A 20,961-nucleotide genomic window follows, 5' to 3' on the forward strand; every position below is an offset into this window, starting at 1 on the left:
GATGAAGGGAGTGGGTCGGGAAAAAAAGGAGAGCGGGGATGGTGAGAGACAAACAGGAGATGAAAGGCGGGAATATAGATGGAGAGGAAACAGATTGTGTTAATGAAAAGCGTCTCCGCGGTGAGAAGCGGAGATGTTACATAAGGCCTGGAGAGTCTCCGGGAAGTGGACAGCTCAAAGAGGAGGTCAACCGGACTTCTCTACGCCCAAATCTTGGACCTTCGACGTCGGGGTAGGCGCAGAGGGGGAGCGGCGGCCCACATGAGTCCGAAATCCTGGTAGAAATCCAAGACCCTGGCAGACAAGTTTGCCTGGAGGGACCTCCAGAATTTCGGGGTGCATCTGAGTGTTTAATTGCTAATTGGCTCAATTAGAAGGCCTAATTGGTCCAGCTCTGCTGTGAGCAGTGGGAGAGCTTAAGTGATTGATGAAGCAGAGAGGGAGAAACGAAGGAGCGGGGGGGAGGGGACTGATGGAGGGAGAGCTGAGATGGCAACAGAGCCGTACAGCAATTATCAACAGGAGTATCTGTGTGTGTGTGTGGTCGTACTCACAGACGCACATTTAAAGAAACAGGTTTTTAAAAAATGCTGCATGCACATAGTACTGTGAGACACGTGTCCCAGGAGGAAGCAGACACTCACGTTAGTACAAACGTCCACTTCCTCTAAATGAGAGTGGCCTCCACCAGCCTCTTCCATTCACTGTATTGCTACAGGTGTGTGTTACTCTCACAAACACATGCACGACATCTGTAAAGCAATATTCAAATTGTGCACAAACCAAGCAGAGAGGTGTTTGACACGGTGCTTCAAATTAAAAGGTGCAAACCCACAACCTCTCTCTCTCTCTCACTCTCACGCTCAAAGAACTGTGTTACCCACATTAATTTGGCCCATAAACTTGCAAGCGATACAATTTCGCTGCTTAATTTGTTGATCTGTAATGTCGCCCGCCCGTTAATAAATTCGAACGGATGGCGCCGTAATGTTCGTATTGTTGGGCTTATGCAGCTAAGCTATAACAATGTCACGGGCGCCGCAAAAAATGAATGCCGCGAAGGAGTCGACAGTGAATGCCGAGCGTGTAACGCAGAACGGACAGCTGAATACTTCTCAGTGAGGTAGAGGGGGAAAAAGAAAGCAGAGATCTGTCAGGAGCAGCTGCTGAGTAGAACATCAGACACTAAAAGAACTGTCTTAAGAGAAGAAGAAAAGGCTCGCAAGCCTGGCGTGATAATACATGTTTACAAAGCCATGAATCTTTCAGAAGTTAGGAAACCGTTCAAGTCAGATATTTTTCACTCACAAGACAAGTTACAAAAAACTTACTTTGGGATCGTGGCTTGAGAAGATACTGTGATTTAATCGCACTATACAGTCAGAAGACGGGCTCAGGCTAGAGGAGTACTGGTTTGATTCATCTCCGATTCATATCCCTCCAAGAACTGGATGAGTATTCCAATCGGGGCCTCGATCAATAATGCAAGGCGTGTACATAGCTGCTCTTAAACCTCCTGAACCGCTCGCAGACTGCTCGGGGCCGCTCCCATTAACATGAAACACGTTTGAAATTTAAGATTTAAGACCTGGACAATTGCGTAAATGCCTTCACAACAGCCAATGTGAGAAACACGAGAAGAAAACACATAGCAGCAGGTAAATATTCAAGGCCTTGTGGTGTACGTTAGACGCATTAAAACTGACAGAAATTCTTTTATTTTTAACTAAATTAAATGTTTTAATGTTTTAAGTTTTTTCTAAGGGATAGACACTCCATGTTGACAACATCATCACGTCAGGTGCTGCGTTCAATGCTCTCTGATCTGGCACAACAATCCAAATAATATCCTGTAGTAATCTCATAGCATTATGAAATAATATCCCAGAAATATGCAGGATTTCATAGGTGCATGTACATTTATGCTTTATCCTTATCCTATATTAATAATTATCCTATATTATTAACCACCACAATGATTCTGAGTGAATTAAGAATAATGGAAATCAGAATTATGGCTCGCCAAATATTCTTGTCGTCACCACTCTTAATTTAATTGACATTTGATACAGCTGATTTGTATGGTTTCCCTAAACTTTTCCCACTGACAACTTTAATAATATAAGAAGGTTACTGAGGCATCCACACCCTGGATGCCCAGATAACCTTCTTATATTATTAACCATCACAGTGTTTCAAAGTGAAACAAGAAAAATGGAAACCAGAATTATGGCTCGCCAAAAAACAAATATTTTTTGATTTCCAAAAAAAACGTCTAGACTCTGATGGTGGGGGGAACTTAAATGGTGGGAAACGTTTGGGAAACTCTTTAAACAGTATCAGTTCAACCAACCAACCGTATCAGTCGCTGTCATTGGTCGTCACCTCAGATTAGTTCACATTTAAAGCAATTCGGTTGTTGTTGACCAATAATGTAAGAAGGTCACCTAGGCACCCAGACCCTGGATGTGTCAGTCAACTGTATCAGTTGTCACCATTGGTTGTCACGTCATTCGCCAGTTAGATTAGCTCAACTTGGTACCTGCCAACTTCCTGTCGCCAAAGCTTTTTTTTTTTTCTTCCTTTTGCCAGTCATCACTTCAATGAGCTGAATTCTTTGAAATTTCTTCTCGTCACACTCATGCTAATCTCCTCCTGCGTGTGCTCCCCTTTAGTTTTATCTAAATTAATAATTCAACGTCTAAATAGAAGCTCAGCCCTGAAACCCACCAGCATAAGCAGAAAAATACTAAAAAAAAAGCAAGCTACGAGCCGAGTGATAATTCCCAGTGCGTGCATCACTAAGAGCCGCTCTTTTCACATGCAAGGCAGACGCTGTGCGAAAGCGGCGCCGATCTCCTCGTCTGATTCTCGGCAAGAAAGCGAACGGGCCTACTCCACAAAATGTCAAACTATTTCTTTAAGTAAAAGAACATGGCTCAAAGTAATACTCAATTAACTTTCCGCCTTTTGCTATAACAGAGGAGCTAATTGCCTTGGGGTAATTACGAGGGGTTAGATTTATTTGGCGCAGCTTGGGAAAAGTGAATCCTCTGAGGGGTAGTGGCACAACAAATGGGTCAACAAATAAAATTATTGATGAGGAAGATCAACAATAAGTCCTGAATGTCACAGGGAAGTGATTTTTCTTACAATTTAAAGAAGAAGTTGGAGCACAGGTTGTGTTTTCAGCCGGGTGACGGCTGGCCTAGATACACATATGCACATATAAGAATACACAACCGACAGATGTGGGGTGTTATGGTGTTTTAGACAGATGTTCTGTTGGTGTGTCCTCAACCTCTGCATCTGTCAGCCGCCTCAACAAAAGAAGGAAATACTGGATTTGCAGGAAAATATCCACCACAGTATAAAAACCAATGTGCATTCAGCATAAAGACGTAATACATCTTCTTTGACATTTCTGTTTTTAGTTGGCTTTAGCGTATTAAATGTGAAAATGCTATTTTAATGCTACATCTGGTGCCATTCATTTGCTAAAAAAAGATTGCTTATGCTTGCAGCAAAGATGAAGTAAATGTTCGTGAATATTACTTTAAGAGGTGAAGAATTATTTCCATACAGTTTCACTCCGGCGAGCAGCACAGCCCTGCAATCACTAATGAATGTGGAACTTTGCAGTGCAATAAAATCCAATACAGGACCACAAACTGTGACTTGAAGATTTTACAATCTAGTTGGGGGAAGAAAAAAAAAATAAGAGAGAGAAAACTATTACAAACTGTGCAATTTGCAACACAGGCAATTAGATTGGATTCTAATTTTGCAATGTTCTTCTTATTTTGTCATTCTCTTCTACATGTGTGAACAATTTTCCCCCTCATTAGTTACAACAAGCCTCGCCAGAGATCATATTTCACAAATTATTACTCGTGCTTTTGCCCCGCGCGTCTCCGCTTCAAAACTGACACCAGACTTTGATGTCGGTGTTGCCACGGGCGATGGAGGAGCCGCTCCGCTGCTCACATTAAGGCGAGAATTACATAAAGTGCTTGTGATATCGCGTTTTTCGAACGGCGGGGCCCGCTTTTGTTATCTTTAACGGCGACGGGGAGCGTTTAGCACCACTTTTGTGGACTGTGACGGGGGCTTCCTCCAATTAACCTGCCGTTAATCTTCCGAGTGAAGGTCGCGTCTGCGCTCGCGGAGATTGAAGTGTGATCGGAGAGAGCGACTGGAAGTGCGCCTCATTTGGGAGAAAATAAGCAGCCTTCCTGTATGTTTCCTGAGGCTGGGGGAGGGTTTGATTTAGAAAGATCTGTGTAGTTTACTAATGTATACATCAAAAAAAGGCGTTAAACTGAACCCCTGTATGCTTCACATGTAGATCTCAGTCTTTTTAGAATTCAAACAGAGGTCACGCCTCTAGGCTAACAAGTATTCCTAGATTTCTTTTGATACAGGAACCAAGATTTCAGCGTTTTAGATAAAATCCCAATCAGAGAAATGGAAAAGTTACTCAAACCAATTAAAACACTAGCTACATTTGACACTAATATCCTGCTAATGATTGGAGTTATAGCTCATGTAGACAGCTCAATCTCAACTGGCCACTGGGAGCAAACTTTTAGATTGAGACGGTTATGAAAAACTGAGATCATAATAAATGCTTTCTTTTTGACTGTTTCTGTGCATTTTTGCTCCACGTAGGCTAAACAGTAGGTGACGGGTTTGCAGAAGGTGGCAAAACACAGAGATATCAATGCATTGAGTTGTCAAGAGTCAAGTTGGGATCCCTAACCCGAAGGATTTCAATCAGGTCAAAGAAATGTCTTCTGTGTAAACGTAGCCAGTGACATTCAGTCGAAACAGCCTGGCCATAGATAGACCTATTAATCAACAGGTGATCTAGAAACTGAAGGTAGCAAAGGTCACCACCTCCAAAAATATTCTGGTACAATTATGTTTTATATCGGAGAAAAAAAAATTGGTAAAATTTTGTTTTTTATTGAATAAAAAAAGCTCAAAGACAAAAAAAAATAATGAACCAAAACAGACTTGTGGAAAACCTAGCCAAACCTGACACGGAAAATGAGTTACTCTCCAATCATAACCCTAAAAAACAGGTCTAACTCTAAAGTATCTGTGCTGGACAAAATTTGTAGTTTGGATCTTGGTTCCTGGAAGACAAGAGACATTTACAACCCAGATACTTTGTTGTATATTCCTCATCAACGCCAAAATGTCACTCCTGCCAAGAAGTTCTCCCCTCGTCTTCCGGCTTTGGTCCTATCGGCCTAGAAATCACAGGCTCTCAATCACTTCTGTCACCACTGTGCCAAAAAGGCTCACCAAGCACAAATCTAAATGTCTCCAAAACCAATTCCAACAATTCGACTCTAATACAGCAGCCGAATTGCCCACTACAACCTCCCCTGTAATTGCCTGCCACCTCTGCCTCCGTGTTGTGCCGCCAGTCAGCCTGACAGTACGCTCGCTAGATTCAACTTAATGACAGATAATAAACTGACTTTGCCGGACTGAGGCTGCTGGTTGATGGCTGGTGTTCTGTGCGTGAAGGCGCTGGACGGACGAGGTCAAAGGAGTCCGCTGCTTTAAAATTGCTTTGGGGTCGGGATAAGGAAAGACAAAGCAATGGAGAGCCACGTGAAAGTGGGCGCATAAACACTGTGCCTAAGCGGACCTGTGTAGGTGAACATGCAAAACACATATGCGCCACGTTTACCTCATCAGCACTCGAGCCCACGCACACAAACGCATCATGGTCATTATCATCTCAAGGCTGACAGCCTGTGAATCAGCACAGCGCATTTGTTTTCACGTTTGCTAATTAATACATCAAGGCTGTGACAGGAAAATTAGATATTTAAACGTTAGTGTATCCTGGTGTGTCTGTGCGCGCCCATAACACATCAGCGTGTGCAACATTTGCAGAAATAAAAGACAAAATAACTGTAATGGCAGTGGTGCTGGTGGTGGTGGTGTGTGTGTGTTCTATCTGTGTGACGGGAGCTTGATGGGTTGATCGCAAAGGTAATTCTGAGGGCACGGTAGAGTGGACGCTGAGTGGCTGAACAGAAAAAGGCCCGTTACATCTTGGCAGATGCCACATTAACGGCAGTAGATGGGGCGGATGGAAGTGTGCGCGCGTGTTGTATGTTTGCCGTCCTTCTGACAGCTTCTGTGTGGGCTCCGAATAGAAAAGAGCCGGCGGGCAGGTCAGCGTTCACTCAGGCTCCTGTCAATCCCTTATTTTTTTCTTTTTTCATTTTTGAAATTATTTTTCATTTTTCATCTTTCTATCTCTCCCTCAGTTCAGAAGATATACAGTAGCTGGGGGAAGTAGGCACATCAGAAGATGGAGGAGTGTTAAGAGCAGGCCAATCAGCCAACATTTGGGATAATTAACAGCAACCAAGGAAATAGAAACATTAAACAATGTATAGAGCTCAATACGCTGAGGGTGATCTCAGCTGGCTTGCAAAAAGGACATCGGTCGGATCGACAAGTTGATCGGGAAGGCTGGACATGTGATGGGCAGAGAGGACATGCGATGGGCAGAGAGGACAAGGGACAAAGTGCTCTCCATCAAGGACAATCCATCACACCCACTACACTGGACTACAGAGGGGCAGCGGAGCTCATTCTCCAACAGACTGATCCAGCTCTGCTGTGGACTTCTGTCTTTATTTCTTGTAGATTTTTTTTGCAAATTTTGTATATTTTTGCTTATACTTCACTAGATTTTTACTTATATTTTATTTTTATTTTCATGTGTGCTTCTCAAGCATGTTTATGTGCAGCTGAGCTACTGTGACCAAGCAATTTCCCTTGTGGATGAATTAAGTCTGTCTAAGTCTAAGGTCATCCAAAAAACTTCACAGCCGACACACAGTGCGAGCATTAAACCCGGCATGATATATTTGCATCGCTCAGCAATGCTAACCTCGCTCAAAGATCATCCTCGCCGAAATAATACTCTTGGCCCAACAAAATTCAGATGGAAGAGGGATTGATCACAGTTGAGCATTTGGCAGATCAGGATGCATCAGTAGACTGAGAAGCAGAGCTAGTGGGAAAACCAAGCCAGCCATGGCTACTAATCAAAGAGAAACTCAACTTTTACAAAGTTACCTCTTTCGCCGACTTGTTCCAGCACCTATAAAAACACACTGAGAAGCCAAAGGCGGGGGGTCACATGGTGCAGGACACCAATGCCTACAGGCAAGACGGCTCGACACCAGAAAACCTTTGGTATGTCACAGGCTTGAGATAGAGGTATTGTAAAGTTTGCAGCCATTAGGCTAACCCTAACACAAACCCTAACACCATGGGGCACAAACTGTACTGTACGTCGGACTAATTGTAGCCGAAACATGATGACAGTTACAGAGTACTCTGGTCCCAAAAACACTCCCACCAAGGGGTAAGTGGAATGAGTGAACAGTTGTTTAGAAAAGCAAAGAACTGACATAGATATATACAGACTTTGCTTCCTTTATTGTTTTATGTACACATAATATACACAGCTGATGAGGACATTTCTACTAAATTGCCAGTGAATTTTCTACTTTGCTGCTAAGAGATGTAACAGTAACAGAGTTTAAAGACGAAGCATAAGGATTTAGTGAAAATAAATGGAAATAAGAATTATTTAATGGACCATAAACACTTTGATTTCACTGACTGTGGGAGAGAAAAAGACAATTTCTCAGAGTTTGGGTAATTTTCTGGTGAAAGCAATTGATACAAAACTGATATATTAGAAGCCCAGTAAGAGTATGTCGACTTTCTTTCTTCCTCTTACATTAACAAATGTCTTTAGCTGCAAATTTAGCCCAAAATTACTCAAATTGAGCAGAGAATCTCACATTTATTTCATTTTATAACTTGTTGTCTTTAAACCCAACTGATGGTTGACTTGTGGACATTTATCAGACTCTGTCAGAAGAGTTGTTTTAGCAGTATTTCCCAAAATTTGATGTGTGAGACTACTCTTCATAACTGTGGCCATCCAGAGTATTAACATCCAATTAATTAAAGGGGAACTTCTGTTTTTTACAACCTGGACCTTATTTCTGGCATAAAATACGATCATTTACTCACCCATATAACTTTGGCTTCATTTGGAGGCGTTCAGAAGATATTTAGATCCACGTATATCCATATAGTGGGAGTGACTGGGGCACCGAAATGCAGCCTCTAAATAATGCATTATCCGCCGCGAAACTTGTTAATTTCACCAATATTTTGTTATGATACGCTAGTGCTATTCCCTGTTGAGTCCAGAGTTACCTGTTATCTATTCGCGGACGCAGCGGTTTGTTGTTCTTTGCCCAGCTGTTCCTCTCTCTGCCTCCACATCCTCCTTTCAACGAGCTCCTCATCTGTATAATCTGGCTCAAAACGGTAAGGACGTCATAAACCAAGTCGTCGTCCACAACCTCAGAATCGGAAAAATATTCAGCCATGTTGCAAAAAACTAGCAGTAGCAAATTACAGGTAAACAAGCCGCACAGGGTGCACATGGTGCTCAGAGATGACATCATCCAGGTCAGAGGTTAGCACGTCAATCTACAGACCCCGGATGATGATAACAGGTAACTCTGGACTCAACGGGGAATAGCACTAGCGTATCATAACAAAATATTGGTGAAATGAACGAGTTTCGTGGCAGATAATGTGTTATTTAGAGGCTGCGTTTTGGTGCCCCATTCACTCCCACTATATGGATATACGCTGATCTAAATATCGTCCAAACGACTCCAAATGAAACCAAACTTGAGTGAGTAAACGATCGTATTTTATGCCAGAAGTATGGACCAGGTTGTAAAAAACTGTAGCTCCCCTTTAATTGCGCATTAGATAGTTTCTGATCTGGTAACAGGTTCTACAGGGTCACAACACAATGTTGCAAGCAAAATTGTAAAAACTGCATACAAGAGATTATTGTGTTGATACCTGATGTACCTGTGAGATGCAACTGCGGATGGACTCTTAACTTTTGAGTCTTTTTCTCACAACACCATCCAACTTTACTGCAATCCTGTAGAAATCACAAAGGATTCACTGTTACAGTTCCGTGCTTGCGTCTTCATACAATGTTCATTGTCCTCCCTCGATTACTAGACTCCATTCACTCGGTATAGAGACTCGACTTGTCTGACAGCGGAGGAGAATGCGCTGATAGACTGCCGGCTACAATACAGACACAATGGGAGGACGCAGAGACAGGAAGGAAGGAGGGCTAGACGGAGGAGGAGGAGGAGGAGGAGGAGGAGGAGGAGAGCGTAGGGACTGTCAGCAAACCTGTTGACAACACAGAGATGCGCACACATATGGCATACGTCAGCGGTGGGCAGCAGAGGTATGAGTGCGTATCTGTGTGTGGTGGTGGGAGAGAGGAGGGTGTTGGGGTCGCGGACCACCGGAGCACAAAATTGGAAACAATGTGTCTGTAAGAGTTAAAAGCAAATATTTACAGGGCTTTAATTTGCATTGGGAGCACTGAGTTTCCGGTCCGGGTCAACGCGTCTACGGTGGGAGCTGAAGAACACGGAGGGGGGCATGGGTGGTAATTAGACAGACAGTGGTAGATTAATCACAGGCTGACAGCACCGCCTCGCAGCCACACACAAACACGCTCGCACACTATACTTAGCCAGGCTCGTCTGGCGAAATGCTCAGTTTTCCCCCCCACATTCAAAGGCCAACATCCAGCTTTGACGAACGCGCCTTGTTCTCCCTTATTTCCAGGTGGTTTTTTTTAACGCGTATTCAGACTCGTCGCCCTGCCGTCTTGCTCTGATTATTTCCTGCTCCCTCTCCATCTATCTCCTTAATAAATCACCGGCTATAAATCCCCCACCTCGCCCCCTTGAATAAGGACAGCTCCTAAGCTGCTCGGCCCCTCCCCTACAGATCCTCCAGTGGGAGCGTCCAGGAGAGGCCGAGGACGGCGCGGTCCTGCCCAGGTGGAGGAGCTCCTCTGCTCGGCGAGTTGGCCGAGGAGCGCCGCCGTTAAACACTTTCCATACGTCGTAAATATTTTACCGTCTTCTAAGTGGTTTTGACCTTGGATCGGAGTACTGTAGGTTACACCGCAGCGGAGACGCGAGCAGTTTTAAAACTTTTAAGGGAGTCTTACGGTGGTAATTAAATTAAGCTGAAATGGGTCTTTTGAGAAGGGCATGTCTACGTGATCGGAGAAACGTACATTTACCACAAGTTTTTATCCGACGGGCACCGTAGTAAACGGTGCCGAGAGGAGATTTTGATAAATACATTATGATAAATTAGTGTTACTCAGGATGTTTATTGTTTAAATTGCGGGGCCTTTTAAAGCGTCGGTTTGTGACGACTGCTGCAATAAACGCTTAAAAGATCACAAGGTTTTTTTTTTGTTTTTTACAGCGATGTGGTCAGTAAAAGGTTCTAGTCACATAGCATTTATTTAAAAGAGCTTTTCACTCGACCCCTCTGGGCATCCGAAGTGAATTCCAACAGCCTGAGGAGAGCCGGCGTCCAAAAATGACAAGGCAGTAACAGGATATTATTGACTTTTTATCCTTGGCATGAACGCATCTCTGGATAAACTGTGAGATTTTTGTCACATCGGGGACCGAGCCGACTTCCAGCAACTCTTCGCTGAATGAAAACATGTGCAGTCCTCAGCCAGGGTGAGTAAACATCCCAGCCCGGGGGGGGGGAATAGAAAGCCTCTTCGAAGACCTGTTGTCCTCTTAGCCGGTCGCCAAAAACAGCAGCTCGCCGAGCTCGTCGCCGCCGCCTCAAACGCTCGCACAACCGATATATTTAGACGTAGCCCAAGTTCCACAGCAAGGATAAATGGAGGGTCACTTTTTAAAACTGGGTGAGTGGGACACACCAATGGGGAGGACTTAGCTGAAGGCAACAGGGGGCACAGATACCGGCTACGCTGTGTTTGTGAAACAGGGTGAGAGGGGTCTAATTGAGCAAATGAGTCCCGCCGAAGGGAAACACACAGACGCACAGGGCCACGCTGGCAGGACGGAGGGTGCAGAAGGACAAATTTGGGGTGGGCGACAGGGGGGGGGGGGTTCCCCAAGCTGATGAATGTCAGCTATAGCTAACAGCCGCTCACTTGACAAGCAGGAAGGCATGTGGACTGTGTTTACAGCCAAACAGGGACTCGCCACGTGGGACGGGTAAAAGTTTTTGCTAAAATATTGACTTATAGGATTAGGCGAGTCATGCAAATTTAAATAAATCTGCAGGTTTTTCCATCTGAGGTAACGCCGCAGCTCTAGAGAAAAGAGATATTAAGACGTCAACGCGCTAATTGAAGGTTTAATCTGAATTATTTGCAAAGTGAAATACAGTAAATAAAGTGTAAGTGGTAAAATTCTGCTGCTGATCTGTTTCCCAAAAGTAATTTTCAGCAAGAAATCAAACTTGTTGATGCTGTACTGGCGTCGCGGTGGCGTATTATTATGTTAAAAGAATGAATAAGTAAGGCAAGAGAAAGCTGCTTCCTGTTTACTCAAAGCCGCGTTTTACATATAACTGTATAATGTTGTAGTGGTTTGCTATAGATTATGCCACCAGTAACGCTATGTGTGGCCAAGAGGTAGCGAGACATGCCCTACATGAATATTAATACCACTGTTAACCGTTCATCTGGAAAAAACTTGTGACAACCGGCAGCATCGGGCGCTGGAATCTCAAGCTGTGCAGCTGCACACTGTTCACAGCTTTTTTAAATTTTAAATCTGAGCTCCCGTAGTTTCTAAAAATACCGCGGCTATGTCATGAGTCTGACAGTGTTTTTTAGGGGAACGGGCCACAAAATATTTAAACTTTACGGAACGGCGGAGTTATAGCAGCAAGCTGCTGTGTGTTTAAATATGTCAGTCACTGTGAAACTGTAAAGAAACAAGAAAAGACCTGGACTAGTTGATGCAGAACATCAACGACACTGTGGAACTGAATGGAGGGTTAGGGTTAGGGTTAGGGTTAGTGATTTTTACAACTATGATATTCTTATGGACATAACTGGAGAAAAGTGGATGTCAATGGGTTGCCTTTATACTCAGTTGTAAATACAGAATAAGTCAAAGGTCATCAACTACTGGCCCCCAGACTTGTACCAAGACTCAAGGATTTTTGCTTCCTGGCCGTGATTGATTCAACAAGAACCCCTGAGTAATACAAATACATCATTATAGGCTATTAGAGGAGTAATTACACTGAACTTGGCACCGTCCGTCTGTCTGTGCTGCGCCCTCCGTCACTACAAGGGGGGTTTTTGAACCGCCGCAGAGATTTCTGCCAGGGAAAAAGGTCACCGCAAGCAGCACGCGACGAGAAGCGAATGGCAAGACGTCACATTGGGCGCTCGCTTCCGTTTGCGCTTCGGAGGATAATGACAGCCGTCTTCACGTGTCTGCATTCAAAGCCAAAACTGGAACAGCGAGCATATTTAACACGTTCCTGACGTTAGCTGGTGACAGAACTTGCCCGTTTCTTCAGACCGCAAGACGGATCGGTCACCCGTTGGTGAATACGTTCCTGCAAAGTGTCCACGTCAGCAAAGATAGACTCCTCACGTTTGCAAACTACTGAAAAGTATGCTTGCCAAAATATCTCCGCCGTCCTGAGCTGCCCACAAAGCCACCGGAACCGCTTCCATTTCATGACTGAAAACTAAATAGACTACGCTGTGGGTGTCTCCGTCTCACACCACCAATTGAAATGGCTGTCTTGTTGCAGGGAAACACGCCCGGTGATATGTCCATGCAAGAAAAAAAAAATGCGTCTACCCAAATAAAAGCAGTGTTGTATTTAGTTTGCAATAGTCTTGCTGTAGCCGCAACTAGATTGATGGTAAACAGTATCCTGTGTGATACCGGGGCAGTCATAAAAGTAAGGGCCAGATGAGGATGCAGCCCTGAGAAATGAATTCACACTCATTTGACTTGTAGTGGCCAGCGATGAACCCTGAGCGAGAGAGTCGTATACACGGAGACGAATGCCAAAGACGGTGTGAGACAGACAGGAAGAGTTAGGGTTTGGAGAGCTGCCACCCCGATCTAGTTGTCCCTGACAGATGGCCGGTGAGACGCACGAGCAGCCCGATGAGTATGATTTCCCGCTTCCCAGACAAGAGGGCGCATCACCCGTCGCCGCTCGCATGCATCTCCACCCGTCCCCCTCCGCCAACGTCTATTTTGGGTCCTCAATTAATTTAATTTATTGCGGGGTAGGACTGCGCATGCATCCTTGTAAAGCCAAGGAGAGGGCGAGGCATATATATCAAAAGAAAGGGCATGGTTGGAATAATCCTCAGATAATAATCAGTTTTATTAATAACAAGCTGCGGGATCTAAACACATCTTCTTTCCTCCCCCAGATCTCCCTCCCTCCCTCCGTCCTCCCCTCTTTTGGACCATTAACATGAGCAATGAATATTCATCCAGTGCTTTAATCTATAGCTGAGCTCATCTAGAAGAGCGGTGTTTGTTTTACAACTGAAAGGGAGCTGGAGATAGATGTGCTCATAAATATGAAGCACACGATCGCCACAGTAACGCTTGTTTTCACACAGGACCTGATGTACGATGTGTTCTATATGGTGTAGATACAGTAAGTACCGAGGCTGCAAATGCTATAATTGTCTCAATTAACCGAGTCTGAAATGTTTAAACCACAAAATAGGAAAAAAATATTGACGCCACAATGGCGAGGAGAAAATAAGAAAAACCCGTTAGTTCCCGTTTTTAAATTTGTCAAGTTTTCTGTTCTTGTGCGCCACATATGCAAGTTACAATAATAGTTTTTTCTTCGTTAAATTTACTTTACTTCTCCCTGATTTCAGGCAGCAGTAGGACGTAAGACAACAGCAGGCTTCTAGTCGGCAACCATCAGCTCTGTCAGCTGAAATGAATAGTCATCATCTAGAAGCAGACTTTTTGTGGTTGTTGTAAATCGTCATTACCGTACCTGCGGTTTTAGATTTAAGGATAAAAAAGCGTATCCTGACTAAGATGTGTGTTAGACTCAGCACTGCTCTTATTTATATCCAGCCATATTTAGAAGGGGGCTACAAGCAAGCCACTTCAATCAAGGAGAAAAAAATGAATAAATAAATATTCTGACCTATTCTGGACTGTAATGGCCTGTGAGAACTTCCAATCTACAGCCAACAAGTCCATATGTGGCTCTACAACATACAGTGTCCTCTAAAGCACTTTGCATCCCTCAGATTTTCTTCATAAAAACGATTAAAAATGTGGATTTTCAAGTCCTGAAAGTTTAAAAAACGAATGAAACATGAATATTCTACATGTGCATTTATTTATTTAAGAAAGCCAATCATTTGCACATATATGCGAGTTAAAAAAAGGACTGCGGCAACTAAACGTTTCCGCTAACTGCTGAACAGTCGTCTACAGTCATCGGCCTGGAGGAATTTAAGCTAACCGCATCAACCGCTTGCTCCAGGTGTAATATTTCTGTTAAATTTGTTTGACTTTGTCTATTTTCAGGACTTGAGAAAACAACCAGTCATTTTTATGCTAAAACATTTAAAGGGGAACTACTGTTTTTTACAACCTGGACCTTATTTCTGGCATAATTATGATCGTTTACTCACCCACATAACTTTGGTGTAATTTGTACTCCTTCGGGAGATAATTAGATCAGTGTATATCCATATAGTGGGAGTGAATGGGGCACCGATGCGCATTATCTGCCGCTAAACTTGTTCATTTCACCAATATTTTGCTAATTACAAATTACAGGTAAACAAGCCGACCATCGTGGGTGTGAGCAGCGCTCAGAGAAGACATCATCCAGGGTCTGTAGGTCAATCAACGGGGAATAGCTTATCATAACAAAATATTGGTGAAATGAACGAGTTTCGTGGCAGATAATGCGCATCGGTGCCCCATTCACTCCCACTATATGGATATACGTTGATCTAATTATCTCCCGAAGGACTACAAATTACACAAAGGAGTAAACAATCGTATTTTATGCCAGAAATAAGGTCCAGGTTATAAAAAAACAGTAGTTCTCCTGTAAGCGGCTCTGTAGATGGCAAATCACCAACAAGGAGAAAACATACAACCTCTCTATCTGATAACATATCTGAGGGCTCACCTGCTAGCTTTCCACTCAAGTGAGGCCAATAACTGTCACAAAGCCTGCTACTTTAACCACCCTCATCCTCAGGTCCCTAACAGGCCTATATGCAAGGATATGCAATCGAGCTGAACAACAGACTTCACTGAAGGGTGCTGAGTGGGTACTGCATGAGGAGGAATATCAGCTCACTCTTATTTTTAAAGCTCGGTTGTAACTCCTAACTATTATAGCGAGCTAATGATTATTTTAACTACAGCCTTTAGGGGTAACTCTGGGCTAAACTAGTAATAAAGACATGGTAATGTTTGCAGATTAAGCTAGGCCACTGTATTATCCATTCTGGACACTTCCGCTCTTGTGTTTTTGGTTTTTAAAAAGGCTAATGTGACTTTTATTATAGTCTCATGCAAACTCAAACCAAAGCTCGCCACACCTGCTAACCATATTTAGGCAGTTCATGTTCAAGAGAGGGCTTTAGCGAACAGTTGACTCGTTAATGGGATAATCGAATTTCAGTTTCTTTGTCCTTCTCTATATTTGTGTACAATAGTTAGTTTACCAAGTGACAGACTTAAATATCTGCACCTCATTTTTTTTTAATGACAGTCAAAAACTCAGCGATGTTGCTATGTCCTGCGGAGCGGTTGTGAAGCTCAGCGTGGCGCCTCTGGCAGACGCCATCTTGGCAGCGCCCGACTCCTCCTAACTCCAGTGTAAACAAAAAATGGGCAAAGAGGCGCAGCATGAGGAGAGATCAGGCAGGCGGGTGAATCTTAAACAAACAACTAGCAAGCTGTGACCGCGCCCATTTGTTACTCAGAGAAGCCATGCCCTAATTAGGCATAATTAAGCCTTGATACAGTTTAAACAGGTGAGTTTCATAAAAAAAAATTCACCTCCACACGATGGAAGCTACATAGACCTCAATCACATGGATGTAACACGCTGGATTCTTTTGTAAAGTTGGGTGTTTCAACAAGGATGTCTACGGGGATCGAGTCGCTTTTGGAGCCTCCCTCCAGAGGCCGTTTGAGGAAGTGCAGCTGCTAGAACCTCAAAGTTGGCTTCATGTTCCAGCGCTGGAGGCTGCAGCAAGCAGAAACGCTCTTGCATCTCTCCAGCTACCGCAGGGCTCGCCGGTGAAACGGGCGCCAGCAATAAGTTCCTGCTTCTCACATGCCTTCCTCTGCTCTTGCTCTCTTTCCAGCTGACACTCTCTCCCTCTCCGTTCCATCTCAGACAGTTTGTCTTTTCCCTCCGCCCCCCTGCCACAGCACAACTCCCATAATCTGTTCCCTCCCATTCCCCCTCCTCCTTTCTTCACCCACCTCCTCCGCCGCCACTGTACTTCAATCTCTGCGTGAGCGTTGGCATGTTTGAGGTTTCTCAGCGGCGTGGCGAGGCTCAGCGGGACGCCGAAACGCCGCCGCCACCGCCTTCCTCTCTTGCCGTTCGTCACTCTTTTCTCTCTATATCGCCGCATCTGAGGGATTGGAAGTCTTTGCCCCTCGGCGCCCAAGGAAATAATGAGCTGCCAGCAGAGAGTGGCGGCACCACAACTGAAAAGCGACTGAAGGCCGACTGAAGAGAGAAACGCGAGGAGGAGGACTTGTTCCGCATGGCGGCGGGGGTCACGCTCAATCCTTGGTGGCGTGTTGCCGTAGGATTCCGGGAGTGAGGGTGTAACACACGTGTCCCAATTTCCTCTTTTATTTTTTTTGTACTCAGAGCGCCGCTCCAACCTCTGGGACCCATGCTCCAGTGTTCTCGTGCACCAACTAGAGCAATTACAGGCAAAGTGTTTTAGTGCGTGCACGTGCATGTGTGCATGCAACTCGTTAAGCTTCTGCATATGCACCCGGCGAGCCAAAAAAAAAAAAAAAGAAAGGAAAAAGTAGGTTACTCTGGTTTGTTATTTTCTTTCATTCCCCCAGCCTCTCAGTTTTTTTTTTTTTTGCCTCTCACTCCTTCTTTCTTTGGCTTCCTCGGTGCCGCGGCATGAAAAATGAATAAGACAGCACACATGTTTGATCCCCTCTCGCAGCCCGTGCCGTAATTTGCAAAGGGTTGCCGATGGGGTGGAGGGTTCGGGGTGGGGGGTGGGGGGGAAGACGACCATAAACCCGCTTTTAAGAGATGACGCAAACCTAAACGAGGCAACTGCAGCCAGCAATGCTTGACTCTGTCTCGCTCCACTTTCCTCTTAAAACTGTCCTGCTTCTTTTTTTTTTAGGTCTGATTCGTTTTAGCCGGCTTCCTTTGTTTTGCCTTCTCTTTGGCACTCGCTGCCTCTTTTCTTTCTTTCTCCCCCGGGTGCAATTTGCGCCGAGATATATTCCACGCTCAATACTCATCTACTTTTCTCCTAAATCTTGGCGCCTGTGTGTGCATTGTGAGTCCCTTTTAGTGTGTGGGCAGGCAGGCGGCAACAGCCCTCTGACCACAAGGAGAGGACAAATCCCCCGCTCATAGACCCGTAATCTTTATAGCTCCCCGACAAGAATAATTGCCCCTCCAGGCCAACAGTAGGGGCTACCACTTACCGTAAAGTGTGATTCCCCCCCATTTAAATGCATAGTTTAAATTGACAATTTAACAGCGAAATAATTCGATGTAGAATCTAAGATAAGTCAGTCATTCTGATCTTGGACCATATGCTCGTCTGCAGACTTGTGCCAAATCAAGATTAAACACTTTAAGTGCTCAGCTGCAGTGTCTTCTTCTTCTTCTTCTTGGGAAAAAACCGCACAGCGTGCTTTGTCGAGATTGGCATTTAGCTCGGAACGGTCCAGCAGCCGCATCGGCGCAGTTTGAAACACCCAATGACACCGCTGAAACCAGAGGGGGGTGGGGGGGGGGTGATCCCGGATTATGGCTGCCGGCCGCTCCGAGGCTCTGTAATTAATTACAGCGGCCAATAATAATTAAGGCCCGGGCACAATCGAGCGCGGCGCAGAAAACTGGCGGTTGATCCGGTGTCCGTCTATGAACCCCCGAGGCCTGAGGTTTCCGCCGCCAAGGCCACGCCGGCGCACCTGCTCGCAATCTGCGGCAGCTAACAGCTTTTCGGCGCGTTTGTAAGGGGGCGTTGGCGAGGGAGGCCGGGTGACGCAGACTGAGAGGAGAGGGGCTAGCGTCAACCGGTAGCCACTTGGACTGCAGACCTCCGTCTCTGCTCTTGTGAATGAACTCACCCGCGCTGAGTGAACAGCTGTATGAACACAACAAGGGCTGTAGTATCACAAACAAGCGCACAGTAGCAGACAGCAACAGTTTGTTGCGCACTTGCAGCTTGCTGGTACGACGTTATCTTAATTTACTTGCTCTTACCGAGCGACTGAGCACACAATGATGCATCAAATATGAGCGTTCGCGCAGCCGTGTTGAGTTCATAGGTTTGTATTTACTGTAGAGTCATGGAAGTATAGAAGAAGAACACAGCTGGAATGTCTTAAACCGTGTTTTACCAATTGAACATTACTAGAATATGTCTTTATATATATACCAGTTTAATGGCGTATAATACGACATAATGTTTTTTATTGCACATGTGCACACACTTTAGTTTATTCCCAACATTTGGCACGTTTGCTGGTGACCTGTAAACATGTCACTACTAGACTAGGCCGTGTTGTTTTATGCACTCTTCCATCGGCGCTTGTCGTTAGCGCTCTCCTAATCATTTTTTCGGAAGGCTGATTATAATTGGTGTTTTTTTAGAAGTCTGTAGCCTGGCAATCACTAATCAGAATACTGAATATAAAGTACGCCGTGGTGCACTTTCTTTAGACAAATAATCTGGAAACAATGGCACACAACGAGAGTAAACACCGCGTATTTCCATAAAAGGAGTGGGCTCGTAATTACGCATCGCAAAATGAAGCCTTGGGTTTTGATGGCGCTATTAAAAGATATTGAAAACAGAGATGAACTGCTCGTAAACGGCTGACAATAGCTCTTCTTTAAGATGCATTTGCTCTGCGTTAGCGACCTCCGCTTTGCATGAAAAAAGGTTAACCGAGCTGGAGACGTCCCCCCGCAATCCATGCAAATTGAGACGTGCGAGCTGTATAAAATGAGCCCCCGCCAAGGGAAACCCCACATCTAATTTGTAGGCGCTCGTATCCGGTCCAAAAAAACTTTCAGCGTCACCTGCGCTACATTAGGAAGGCCTTCCTGGCTTCGCAACCCCCGACTAAATGCACCTTTCACACCTCATGCCAAAACCGAGGCGGCTGCCCAAAATATTCGGCTCTAATCGCGGCACATTTTAAGCGCTCTCTTCCGCCACTACCTCTTTTTTTTCCCCCCGCCTCCCTCCGCGAGATCTCCCTCACGACCCACCCGCCGGAGCTGGGCATCTGGCAGGCTTGCTCGAAGGCACGCAGAGCACGCTCATCTGCATATCACCCGCCTGATGCGCTCGCAGTCGCAGGGGTGCTCATTTGTTTTGCCAAATTAGGAGCTTTTGTTGTTGTTGTTGTTTGCATTCTGTTTTTAGCTGAGGGATTTTCGCCCACTTTTAGCTGAGATCCCGCTGCGCTAGGAGAGAGCAAGAGAGGGAAAGGCTGACCCCCGTCACATTAGGCCCGCTCTCTGAACACTACTGGACGATAATGTAATTCAGATAGTGGCTGAGCAGCACGGCCGACCTAACAAACAGTGTGCGTGTTTGTAAATCTGTGTGAGCTCTTTGCCATCATTCCACCCACTCACATATGGTCACCTTCTGCTCCGAATAATTCAGGCAGGACTCGCCTCCACGTACAGTCATAAATGCTTCCTATAATGTAAACAGTCTTGCTCCATTCATCGTGCACTCACAATGAACAGAATGCATGACCAGCGGACTGAGTGGCATATGTTTGAGGAAAACAAATTGACATAGTAAAAGACACGTAACTGACTAGACCAACTGTAAGCACTGTTAACTGCTACTGTCAGACACAATAAACAACTTTAAATTTTAATCTGAAGTGGCATGTTCCAACATTTTAATCCCGGTTGATTTGGCGCCACCAGAAGTTACTGCTGGGATTCGGTGGTAAGTTGGAGATGTGCAGCTCCTCATCTAAAAGCTCACTGTGGCTGCTTCTTCATCTTCCGTTTTTCAAACTATTATAAACTTCACAAAATTCCAGCAGTGACTTTAATTCACTTCACAAAATAAACTCGGATTTCTTGTGACAACTTCCCTTAGTTAAGCTGCAATAGTCCAAGGCTGCTGCATGCGGACGATGCACTGAGCACATGTCCTCTACTCTCTTCTCTTTCGCACCAAGCTCCTATCCTCTAATTTCTTTTCTCTGGCACCAAGCTCTTGTCTTCTCATTTCTTTTCTCTGGCACCGAGCTCTTGTCCTCTAATTTCTTTTATCTGGCACCCAGCTCTTGTCCTCTAATTTCTTTTATCTGGCACCGAGCTCCTGTCCTCTAATTTCTTTTATCTGGCACCGAGCTCCTATCCTCTAATTTCTTTTCTCTGGCACCGAGCTCCTATCCTCTAATTTCTTTTCTCTGGCACCCAGCTCATGTCATGTAATTTCTTTTCTCTGGCACCCAGCTCTTATCCTCTAATTTCTTTTCTCTGGCACCCAGCTCATGTCATGTAATTTCTTTTCTCTGGCACCCAGCTCCTATCCTCTAATTTCTTTTCTCTGGCACCCAGCTCTTATCCTCTAATTTCTTTTCTCTGGCACCGAGCTCCTATCCTCTAATTTCTTTTCTCCGGCACCGAGCTCTTGTCCTCTAATTTCTTTTCTCTGGCACCGAGCTCTTGTCCTCTAATTTCTTCTCTATTACTAGTCATGCAATTCTGTGCTACTACTGCATAGCATATTAACCGCTGTGT

The sequence above is a fragment of the Chelon labrosus genome, assembly GCF_963514085.1.
Source record: "Chelon labrosus genome assembly, chromosome: 1".
NCBI lineage: Eukaryota > Metazoa > Chordata > Actinopteri > Mugiliformes > Mugilidae > Chelon > Chelon labrosus.